The sequence below is a fragment of the Sabethes cyaneus genome, chromosome 3 (genome assembly GCF_943734655.1).
Source record: "Sabethes cyaneus chromosome 3, idSabCyanKW18_F2, whole genome shotgun sequence".
Lineage (NCBI taxonomy): Eukaryota > Metazoa > Arthropoda > Insecta > Diptera > Culicidae > Sabethes > Sabethes cyaneus.
Genome location: NC_071355.1, coordinates 250,038,965 through 250,051,931, shown reverse-complemented (window position 1 = coordinate 250,051,931; position 12,967 = coordinate 250,038,965). Strand labels below are relative to the sequence as shown.

The window sequence follows — 12,967 nt, the reverse complement described above, 5'->3', positions numbered from 1 at the left end:
ATTTCGAAATACGCGTAAAACAAAATCGAGTAAATCCCGAAAATCGTCCAAAAAACTTGGTAAATTCCAAAATTGGAATAAATAAGACGTAAATCCAGAAATTTGCGCAAAAACTGTGTAAGTTTCGGAATCCACGTAAAAACAAATCGCGTGAATTCCGATACTCGCGCAAATTCCGAAATTTGCGTGGAAAATCCACGTAAATTCCGAATTTCGCGCAAAAAAAATTGCGTGCCCAAACTGCGTAAATTCCAAAATTGACCTGGTAAAGCAACCTAAATTTCAAAACTCGCGGTAAATACCACGTAAACTGTGAAATTCGCGTTAAAAACCGCGTAAAACAATATTCCGGAACTTGCGTAAAAACCCACCTGAATTCCGAAGTTCGCGTAAAACCCCCCATAAATTTCGAAAGAAACTAGATCGCGTGGTGGTCTGAAATTCGCGTTAAAAACCGCGTAAATTCCGCTATTTTGGGGGATTGTGTGGGAAATGGAGAATTACTAATAGCGTTTTTGTTTTTTAGCCTGGGTTAGTTCCAATTCCAACCCGACCACTGAGCAAACAAACATTTTCGGGAGATTAAACAAACGTTTTAGGTTGTCAGTGTATTGCTCATGGCGCGGTTGAAACTGTAAAAATACCCTGAGCGAACCCGTCGTCTAAAAAGTTCAACCCAGAGCGAAACTAAGTTCATCCTGAGTAAAAAAACAAACGTTTTGACAGCCGTTCGATTGGAACTAGAGCGAACCTAGGTTGGACCTAAGCATAAACAAAAATGCTATAAGTTTTTAAGGACTGAGAGAATGCTTAATTTGGACTTGATAAGTACTCTGGAAAGTTCGGCGATAATTTAGGTGGTATATTTTATATTCTGTTAATGGTTAGAAGTAATTGCGGACCGCGGCTACCCACAGTAATAGCCAATTTAGCTGGCAGGTGGCACCATTGTGTTAAATTTACAAATAACTTTTGGGATTAAAAGAATTTGATCCGTCCTTCCGTACAAAGATATTTATTTACAATAAATAAGAATGAAATAAATTAAGTTTATGATGAAATAATACTTTTGGTTTTTCAAGTACTTCAGGGCAGTACTTTGAGACCGTTTCTATGATAATAAATCAACTCGCCGTTTAAGTATTTCTGGTTTATGAAATCCAGATATAAAAAAACTTTATTGCTTTGGTCACCATAAAGAAGGAAACACAGTTAGTGTTCAATGCAAATAATGCAATTTGTTAAAAAGTTCTAAATCCCTTTTGTATCATACAAATTAATTATGACAACATGACATGAGCAAACCTTCTTTGAAAAGGCAAGGACGAATCAAACTGTTACCGGTACACGACTCGATGCTCGAAGTAACTGAGTCCAACAGGATGCAGTGGATATAGCTAGCGATACATATCTCGACTGCATACGTTCCGAAAGCATACATACAAACCCTCGTATGAGTGCACGATCGAATCTTTGCAAAGCATTTGCACTTGAGCGTATCGCAAGAAGCAACCAGAGACACAATTTCTTATCACATACAGCAGCAACAGGGCACGGAGACCAGTTTCGTACCGAGCGGTAGCGGTCAATAGCTTCAATAAATTACAACTTATGCTCATTGTTCTGCGTTAGCTCTAGCCTGGCAATTTACAGAGTCCGCGAAGCGCAAAAAGCCCCGACTTTGCACAGCGACGACGACGATGGCAGTAAATCTCAGCCCCACTCGTGCTGGTTTAGCAGGTCTCGGCTGAGCGAATACCATTAGCCTTAGCTTAGTTTGCCGAGCAAACCAGCTAGCGGCAGTTCCGGTTCAGTCCAGCGCACAACATCCACTTAGCCTAGCTAGCTAGGCAGTCGAATTCCTTTCCGACTCTGCGAACTGGCTGAGCCGCTTTCTTCGGTTTGGCCGCTCGCTGCGTATGTGTGTTCGTTCGCGTTCGCAGAATGGTGCGCACTTGAATGAAAGGAATGTGCCGAGTTTGCAAAAAAGAGGTTCACTCGAAAACTAGGACGTTATCAAGCACACCAACACAGGAAAAAAGGTGTGCAAAATAAACTACTCGGAGCGGGGAAGTAGCAGCACAACCTACACACAGAGTACGTTTTTAAAACGTGGCATCATTAATCGCACCAGCACCAGCATAACCAACCAGTGGTGGAGAGGGTCGCATTGACTATACTGAAACATTCGCTTTTGGCTTATATTTCTGTTGCTGTTGAGAGCATGTATGTTGCATATTGTTGGAACCGAATCAGCAAATGCCAAATGAGCGAAAAACCAAAGAGCGAGAGAGAGAGAGAGTATGGTTGGAACAAGACCAGAGACAGACATGTTCGTCGTGGCACCCTGCGTTGCGATCTTAAGCCGCGTCCGCCCACCGCCTGCTTTACTCGCGTGCGATTTTACTTGTGTATTACAAAAGCTAAACCGTGGTAGAAACAGTTACGTGGCAACACATACAAATAATGATTGCGAATTATTTCGCAAATACATAATTACCATTTCCCGACTGCTGAAGATACATCATGAATTCCAGCGAAACAGGAAGTTCGGTGAAAAAACTTTGACAACGAAATGGAATAGATTAGGTATTTTGGTTGACTCCAGTAAATTATCCTAACTTATTGGGAATTTTTGAGAAAATTCGAAGAAATATAGTGAATACGCAAAAAACCATAACAACCATACAATCCAATTGGTTGTAATAGATTTCATCAATTCATCGCCATCATCAACTTGAGTTAAGTACATGCTGCCTGCCCCGTTCAGTTTCTTTGATCTCGTATATCAAACTGACTTAAATTAGATTGTACAACATTCAATTTCACAAACACGCTGACAATTAGTGGTAATCATCACTACCAACACCGACTAGGTAACAAGTTGAATCGCACAAATACATCCAAGGGAAAGCACACGCACACTCCGCTTCCCGGAGATACTCCATACCATTGCCTTAATGGAAATTACTGACTGGCTCGTTCAAATTAATGAAAAGTGGTTAATGAATATCTCATTCACGAAATCCAATTAGCCTAATCGGCCGAATTCGGATGCTGATGCTTAATCGATCACATCAGAAGCAACCCGTGCCATGTTTTGCGCAATTCTTCGAACAACGGGAAAAGTCACACGTCAACGATTTACTTTCTCACTGTACTTGCACACATAAAAAAAAAACAGAATAGCTATACAGCTTGGCACTGCACTACATTAGCAGTCCCCGAGAGTGTCTCTTCTCCATGCTGGTTCTTTTGAGCATATCCTCCGAACTATCACCAGCATCGACGATGGCCTTAATCGATCAATCACTATCCACATTTCTGTGGTAATTGCTGCTTACAAAACCAACAATTTTGGTATTGCATTTTTGCGGAGATAAAAAAACAACACTTCTGTATGGCGACATTTACGAGCACTTCACTCTACTACAAGGGGCAAAAAACAACAAGATTAACAAAGGCACTAGATTGCGGATTTTTTCCTTTCTTCTTTTCTCTCCACACCGACATACCACCCACCGCCCACTGCCGCAACCCCGCCATCCTCTTTGGCAACATTAAACCAATCAATTCTTGTATCACGCTTCTCACGGTATTTTTTGCCACGCTCCCAAGAGCACTGCACTTCGTCATTTGCTGTGATCAAACTCTCCCATAGCTGCAGGTCTTGATCCATTCTGCAATTGCACCAAGCTCGCTGAATCGGTCCCTCACTCACTCACTGGCTCACTCGGTGTGTTGTTCGTTCGCATTGCTAAGCATCTGAAATACTACAAAAGAGCTGCCTAGAGCAGTAGCTCACTCTATCCGGGACGAACAACGATGGCAATGGTTGACTTATAATTTCGATCAATTAAGAAACCGTGCGCCCTTCCCTCGCGCGACGGGTTCCAAGTCTCGGCAAGGCCTTCGCTGTCCCGGTTGCACGGCGAACCAAGAGGGTGATGGGTGCGAGTGAGCCGATTGTAGCGTCTCAACGTTGGAAGATGAACCTAGTATGTAGATCTGTGCTGAATAGCGCAACGCACCAACCAAGACATGAATTGTCTCTAAACTGTTTCATATTTTCTTGTTTTACATTCCGCGCTCGGTCACCAACCAAACTATACATTCCATTTAGTTTGCCACACTTACTTCACTTGTCTGTCAATAGTAGTCAAAAATTGAATGAAGTTTCCCTACAAAAATAACAAAACACTAAAAAAACTCAATTTTAATCCCACTGGCACTGAAAACCAAAACTGTTTTTTATCGTGAAAAAATTACGCCCAGTCAGCAGCAAGCAGTAACTTGTTCGACAATTTTTTTTTCGTCGTGCATACGTACAACTTTCACATATCTCACTTAGAGGAAAATGCAATTTTAGGCACTCCCTTACCCGAAAGTAGAACAATTTTAATAACAACAATAATAAAACACTACAAAAATAGGATAAAAGTAGCTAAAAACAGAATTTCTGGTAGAAAACGGAACCACACGAACAAACCGAACGATCGAGGGAAACGTTTGTCACTTATTACAGCATAGCTGTATGGAAGTCAAAATAGCACTGATCTCGTACACTCGTATTCAAATTCAATGTACACCGAACCTTTCATATTTTCTGTTTCTATTCAGTTTACTCTACAGGTCCATTCAATGAATACTCGCACGCACACAGTGCAATCGCGTTTTTTTTCCTGAATGCAACCAAATCTACGACGTTCATCTGCAGGCAGTTCATTCATTCCGTGATCGCTCTTCACTCAAGTCAAAAGACTGTTGGTTGGAAGTGCGCTGCGCGGTAGGCCGATCGAGTCGAGAGATCCAATCACACTACCAACCACACTGCTGGCTAGCTAGCTAGCGAAACCCGGATAGCCACGCAAAGCAAATCGAAATGCCAGCGCCGCAACAAGCACCGCCAGCAGAGTGTTAATACTACAGTCAGCCCGTAGTTTTAAAGACCTACAGTTTCGTTTGTGAAACTTGCGCGATTCACGTGTGAATTGCACTGGGGTTGATGGTGTTTTTGTGCGGGCAATTCGGGGGAAACATGCTAATGCATGTGGTCTTTTACGCGAAGGATACATTTCGTGTAAATTCCGAAATACGCGTAAAAAACCGCGTAAATTCCGAAATTTGCGTCACAAAAAGCCGCTTAAATGCCGAATTTTGCGTAAATTCCGAAATTCGCGTAGAAAAAACCCGGAAAATTCCAAATCTACATGTGAAAGCAAATGTTTTGAGCATATCCATGTAAATTCCAAAATTCGCGTGAAAAAATCGCATAAATCCCGAGTAAAAATCGTGTAAAAAACCTTTAAAATTCTAAACTTGCGTATAAAAGTAGACGTTTTGAGCACATCCACGTAAATTCCAAAACTCGCATTACAAACCGCGTAAATTCTGAAATTTGCGTAAAAACCGCGTGAATTCCCTATTTTCCGTAAAAAACAAACAGCGTAAAAAGCGACTCCAGTGTATATGTACTTTTACATTACTACAGTGAAAGTACATATCTACATAAAGCGTCGCGATATAATCGGTTAAAAGAACGCGATGGTCGCGCACATTTCTCTAACGGTTTACCTTCAAGACATCAAGCGTGTCAAGGTTCAACGTTCCAACAAAGTACAAATTTATTTAATTTTACACTATAGTTGACATTTCCGTCTTTTTAAATAGTAAAATCCCAAACATCTACTGTTTTTGCATTCAATTAATACAAGAACTTATAAAGGGAAAAACATTTCATTATAGAGATTGCAACCATTCACGACAAACTTTTAAATTAAATTAGGTCTCATTACACAATTTGGTGCGTACTTCTCTGGTAAATGTCTATACATGATTAATTCTTCAATCTTCCGTGAACGAGGAGCCGATCTTGCTGAAAGAACTGCTTCCTGTTCGACTTGCTTTTTGATATCGAATTAAAGGATTTTCCAGACGAAATTGTGATATACTGTAGTCGTCGTAGTCATGTGTCGTGTTGTTGGCGTCGTAGTCATGTATTGTGCTGTTTGTTTGCATCGTTATCATGTGTTCTGTTGTTTCTTGTGTTAACTCCATTGATTTGTTTAGGTATTTTCACAATAGGATTTATAGACCTTCTTCTGTTTCTGCTTCAAAATATGAGTTACTTTGTAAGGTGACATGTTTCATTTTAAAATTGTTACACAAACGTCGCACATGGCGTCTAACAGTTGGCGTTTGAAAATGTCCTGATATTTTAACTCGAGCTCCACTGCTTGATTCAGGACTTTTAAATTTTTATAGACCGCCCTTACCATCTACCGAACTTGAAGATGAAGTGGTTCCTATTGTCACCGCACCGTTTCCACCGTACTTGTATCTTCAGTAGAATGATTCAGTTATTTTCACTCAGTCTCCACTTGTATCTGAATTTTCTATTATAAACTCCGTGATTATTTCTTCCGATAACAATTCAGAAGATTCTCCAAAACTCTCCACTTTTTTCATGTTTTTCGCTTCGCAGTTTACCTTTAACGGCCAACTTTCAATAATACAATGATTCATTGATCTTTTTATTTTTGTTCGTTATTCTGCAATTATAAAAAGAATTAGTGCGATACATTTATCTAAGAGCTCATTAAAATACCTTTTATTTAATACCAAAATTATCAACATCGGTTCAGAGGTTTATGGTTAATGATTTTGTTTTTTAAAATGGTCCCAAAGCAAAAATAAAGATAACTCCAGCACAGAACTTAGAGCATAAGTTCTCCCGATCTCGCGGAAGAAAAAAAAAAATCTTTTTAAACACAATATAGCTTTCAACGCTACTCTACTACAGACAAGGAGGAAGTCACCATACGTCTGTTTGCTCGACTAATGTTTTGAGTGCATTTCAGGGCAATGGTTTACATTCGGATAACGCCCGGAAATTACGGATTTTAAAATGACCAAGCAAAAGAACATTAACACGAGGATTCCAAAGGAATAACTGTTAATTTTAGAATTTGAAGGAACTTGGAGTGTGTAAATTTATTTTATCACTAAAACATCGGTTTTTTTTTTGAAAATTCAAATTATGAAAGTGAAAAATTAGTCACAATAATAAAGTAGTCAGACCGCGTACAGTTACGTCGTCTGTTCTTGGAAAGTTGGGAAGTTTGAGTGTCGTCGAATACGGAGTTTGAAATCGGAGAAAAACTTTTTCACGACTAAATTCCGCTACTAATTTTATTTCCGACCGACACGTATTTCGCTTACGACTTGCAGACTTCATCAGTGTCTGTTCGAAAACAAACAAAAACCGAGCAAATTCGACGGAAATCAGATCAGTTTGGACAAGAGATGACCAACGAACTGGGAATTTCGCAGTCAACCATGCAGAATGTTTTGAAAGATGGCTTTCGATTGATTTCATACAAAAAAACAACTGGTGCACGGTTTGACTGGAAAGCAGAAGGTTGCAAGAGTCACAAGATGTCGGCAGCTGCTCATGCGGGCATGGTGATTGTGAAATTCTGTTTTCGAACGAATATGTGTCCCCGCCACAGGATAACCAAAACCAACAATATAATCGAATATAATAATACCGGATTTTTGGTGTGTTTAAAGGGATAAACAACATGATATGTATAAAGATTTATTACTTTTTAGGTGCGCAGAATTAGGAACAAACTAGCGCAGAATTAGGAACATACGCAAGAAATGAGGCACCGTAGATAGGTTTACAAAACGAGAAATATACTAAATTGTAAGTCGACTTTTAATACCCATAATTTTTACCAGATATTATGGACCGTAGCACTACACGTTGCTGCTATCAACGTTGTTAATACAAGTCTATACTTATAATAATGGGAAAATCATTAAAATGTCTTGATTGCGCGTTACATGGTACGTTCACGGTACTAAAAATGTCAACAAGATCGGGAAGACATTTGCCAACTTTTCAATAGCGTGAACTTGAAAATCAATAGTCTTCATTGTTGAGGTCGATGTGTAGAAGATTTCCCGAACAATTGGTGCAAAAATATAGGAAATCGAAAAGAAATTCATTGAATGATCACATTTCATGATGCTGGCGTTTCTATCCTTTTGAGGAATGACAGACTACCTTCCCGTTAGCCGTAGTCCTTACGTATCATGCATGCATTTTTAACTACCGGTCATAAAAACTGGGTTTCAACTTTTTCTAATTAAAATTTACCGGAAAGTCTTAATAAAAAACATTTTTAATCTTTTTTGTTCAAATTAGAGCGATCATTTTTTGTCCCATACAACAATACAATAGAAGAAATTGTAAAAACTACGGGTTGGGAAAAAAAATATTTTCAAAATGGTAAACCAAATTAAGAAAATATTGTCAATTGAACTGAACCACACAACTGCAGTTCACTAAACAAATTGAACCTCCTTCAGCAGCAGCGGGGGAATCTTATGCACCGTATTCAGTGCAGCCCAAGAGAGCAGGCGTGTAGTGTGATGTCGAGTTCAACTTTAATGGAATGTAGTTTTATTTCTGCTTGTGTGGTTTATTTCACTTTTATACGTTTCATTATCCGAACGGGAGATGATGATGGTATAGACCGCCATGCCATGGCTGTAAATGTATGTATAGAGTGTGTCTATAAGCGCATGGCAGTGCACCGCACCGACAGCTATGCAACCGAAACATGGGAAGGGGAAATAAACTTCAAGTCTCTTTTCTTCTCCTTAGCTTTTCTGTAGAAGTTGACTTTATTATACACTATACAACAGCACAACACAACCGGACCTGGACCCGCGCTGGACCTTCTTTGCCGAGTGTAGAGTATCTGACACCATGCATGCCTGTTGCCTGCCGCCGACCTCAGTGACCAAAGAAGCAAAAAAAAAAACAAACGTCGGTCAAGCGCAACCCTGGGCCACACCGCAACCTCAATCAGGTGAATGGAGCAGCACACTTCACTGTCAGAGGAAAATTGAGCTACTACCGGCAAAAATTATTCGGTTCGTTGTTCAGTTTCCATTTTACTATGCTGCAGGAGTTTTTATTGAAAGCCACTTGCCGAAGTTTTTACGTTTGTTCGTGATGTCACATCTTCCTTTTTTAAAGCATTTGTTTCCGTCTTCTGTCGTGTGTTACGATTGAAAAAAAAAGAATGAGTACATTGGTTTTTAAAGAACACAAAGCTAAGGCAACTCAATAGACTTAACAAAAAACAGATTAGGATCATGTTGACCACAAAAGTAATTACAAGTGAGTTATTTTTTACATCCCCTACAAAAACTGTGTGCACACCGAGGCAAAAAATTACAGCTGCCAAAGTATCTTATTGACCCAATAGAAATCGGAAGAATGCCATCAGATTCACCAGTTTGTTTGCTAGTCTGTGACACGGATGCAAATTACTGGGATTTTCCAGGGTTCAAATATCACCGAAGTCGTCACTATGCAAAGACCCACACCAATCAACGCAACGGTTTCCATAACACCAGCTTTAAGCTGATTCAAACGCGACGGATGAAATCATCTAGCGAATGGAATTCCTCCTGCTTCCAGTCAAAGACAACTCGACACTGTGATTGTGATTGAACGTAGCTTGATCTATGGTTTAGAGCTGCTTTCAAGACAAACCACAGAGCTGAACCACCCTACTATGTGTCAAGTGAGACATTCGCCAGTGGTACATACACTGAAGCACCGACTGACTCACGTTCCCTTCAAGTCTAACATCAGCATCTCGGATAGCGAAAAAACTTCTTCTATTAGAATAGAAGATGCAAATGCATAATAAAACATATTGGAAAAGAAGAGAAGGAAAAAAATGTGAATGGAAAATTCAGCTTTTTTTCACCAGATTTGTGTCAGTCTGTGTGTGTGTGTGTGTGTTTGTGTGTGCCTGTGCATGAGACATGCAACCCATAAACCCCCCAGTTCCATTTTTTTGCTGTTATGCCAAGTCTTGCGTTTTTTTTTCTTCTTCTCTGATTTGCAACTGCAACGGTCCAAAGTGATTCCGCGAGTTATATCACAATGGAGATCGAGATGAGCCAGCCGCGAAAGGTCGTTTTTACTACCTTCAGCCAGCGTTCACCACCTTTCGGCTGCCAACCAAGCACGTCTACGACGGCGGGGGTAAGATAAACGTAGGAAAAAAGAACGGGCTCAAGTTACGGCACCCAACACAGACCCGGTCCGGTGCCACAGACTTGGTAGGTACACTACATACTACCCTCGACTCGACTCAACTCGACTCGACATAGTGTATACAACACGACAACCGAACTATGCCATAGCAGCCAAAGAAGCTATTCTCTAATCACTGATATTATGAAGCGGATCTAATCATTTGGTGCAGAGAATAGGTGAGTTGTTGTGCAAGCAACTACACTATTGCTCTACCCGTTGCAGTTTTGTTCCCACTTTTTCGAAACAAGCCGTTGACTTTGGCTTGCTTTTGCGCTGTCGGAATGATTGTTTTATTTCAACAGCTCGCATAGATTTGTTTGAGTTGTGGCAAAAAAAAACTTTCGATTGTATTGTAGTGAATAATAAATTATACAAATCGATCAGTGTTTCTTTTGTTGACTGCTGTAAATTAACCAAATTGTAAACTGATGTGGTTCAAGATGGATGCAGTTAAGAATCATGTAAATGAAAATCATCATCTTCTTGTACGGTAAAAATTGACGAAGTTGAAAGAATACAGAATAGTATTTTACAATCGACGGAGGGGACGGTAGAAGAAAGTAATGAAACAAAGATGTCGACAGTCTCCAAACAGAACGGGAAAAGGCATAAAGGGGAAAAAGCAAAAAATTAGGTAATGGATGGTCATTGAAATGAGCATAGCATACATCGCTTACTACACTAATGCAAGCGTACGCCGAACAACCGCTGGTGCTGTGTGCATTCATTCTGCTACCCGCACACTCGAGAGCGCACAGCCTCGTATCGTCTATCTGTACAGCCCGCTCATGAAACCAACAACTCATGAGCTGCCAACAACGTTCTTTTCTTCTTCATGTTACACCCTCAAGTACACACGCGGGTAGGAGTGCGGGCCTCGCGAGCGATCGGCATGAATTGCTCGGTTTGCACTGACGAGCGAGAGCGACAACTGTGGCTGGTATTTAAATACACACTCGCAAAAACTCATGGCAGCGCATTAAAAACTAAGAAAGAGAATCCGACAGAGATGCTCATGCATCTCTGTTCGTTAGAACGCGATCGCGCGCGTGGGAAAATTAAGCAACACAAGTGCGGGCTTCGCAATACTGCTGAAGGGTCGCCTCGTCGGTAACATACGTGACCTAAGGTCGTCTAGCCTTGCCAGTGTGCTGTCAAATCGCAACAGTGGCCGTAGATATAAGCAAAACTTATTGCTAATTTTGGTATTCAGATTGGTAAGTTCAATTGCCATTTTCAGAAGTACTCTAATAACGTTCTTTTGCAAAAAAAACTTCAAGGTATACAGCCCTAAGGTTTGGCATACTATATCAGTGAGCAAGTGCACTACGGATACCGCGCGTCAGGTTCAGACCTTCGTTTGTTTCTTGTTGCTGACTGAATCAGCTAAAATGCCGTCCCAGAAGGCACATAATTATCATGGCATACCAGCTCCAAGTACCGTTTCGGGCCAAATCTGAATATCATCCATCAATCGGCCTTTTTAAAGGCCACCGAGTAATAACTGCAGATAAAACTGAATTTTCTTGAATTGAATCACTTTTGCATGACTAATTTTGACTGACGCAAATTTTTCTCGCTTTGCGAATTGCTGTTTCCCGGAACATGCTCTGTTTTCGCGCAAGACAACAGTTCCGAACAAATTGCAGTATAATGATGCAAAATCTGGCTAAAGGAAAGGATGACCGATCACTTTCCTATGACGTTTTACACTCAGGGCATCAAATTGGACTAGATTCAATGTTTAAAAATCAAATCGATTGTAGAAGAGAGGTGATTTTACACTTTAACAAAATCGTTTACTTTCAAGACATCAAATTGGACTAAGTTAAATGTTCAAAGGATAAAATCGGTTAAACAAAAAAGGGTGGTTTTGCACTCTGGCGTGCTTCCCAAGCACAGAAATCAATTTTGTATAGGTTTAAACGTCGTAAAGAATCTTCGACCTATTGGGACAGAGAGGTTTTGTTACTTTTTCTTTGTAAAAAGAAGCTACGCTAAACAGATGGCGTGTTAAACTGTCGTCCCTGCCTGTGAAGCAAGGTAATCATAAAGAAAATGGAGAAATTTTACTGAAACTTTACTGGCATCACACATAAATCTAAAAAAAAAAACAAGATAACTTTTGGTATAATAATAATAATATTGCACGAATTTTCTCTATCTAGTTTCAATTTGCCCTTCTTTCAGGTCTTCCCATCTCGTTTAGGTCAAGTCATCTCGATAAGCATGAAAATTCAGGTTAAACTAACCAGAGAGAACGTAAAAAGAGGTGAGGCGAATCGCTGAAGAAAGGTAAGAGCAAAATATTAATTTTTTTTAGTTAATTCTAGAAAAAAGAAAAAAAAGTTTCGAAATCTTAACGTTGGCAAGATTGGTCATTCGACTGTATTACGCAGTTGCAGCCATATTCCTATGCAGAATGCGGGGCCAGCTATTGGGGTTTGGCGATGGATTCCCGTTATAAATAATGCGCACTAGCTGTTTGGCCTCCAGGACTGGGAGGCGGGTGCGACTCTATGGTTAAAAGCTTCTGTCGACTACCGCGAACGCTCACGTCATGCTGCGCTCAATTTAATTTGCAGACCTATCTTGGGACAGTGCATAAATGCCAGAGGGGTTGCAAGATGAAATTTGTTCCATGGGTCAAGCCCTGATAAGTTGATAACTACTGATGGCCCGAGGTTTGCCTTTCTATTGGTTTATTTGTGGTTGTTTGTGCTGGAATAAATTGAAAGCAGGTGCGCGGTTGAGGACAACCGGTGTTAGGCGGGGCTCCATTTCTCCACAATACAAAAGTAGTAAAAAATATACAGGGTAAAGCTCAATGACAAA

General features: G+C 40.3%; 1 protein-coding gene across 11 annotated transcripts in view; it reads right to left on the bottom strand.

The window, feature by feature from the left end:
* The window catches only part of LOC128742806 (fibronectin type III domain-containing protein 3B), a 94,105-nt gene that overhangs the window by 49,166 nt on the left and 31,972 nt on the right, over positions 1-12,967 (bottom strand). For 2 of the 11 annotated variants that reach the window (XM_053839272.1, XM_053839271.1), the window contains exon 1: positions 4,330-4,521. The exons of 3 other annotated variants lie outside the window; for them this stretch is intronic. The gene's annotated coding sequence lies outside the window, so the exon portion shown is untranslated. Of the gene's footprint in view, positions 1-3,344; positions 3,367-3,594; positions 3,697-4,137; positions 4,201-4,329; positions 4,522-4,594; positions 4,756-12,967 lie in introns of those variants that run through there. 6 more of the 11 variants (XM_053839269.1, XM_053839274.1, XM_053839270.1 and 3 more) reach the window with 6 other exon arrangements.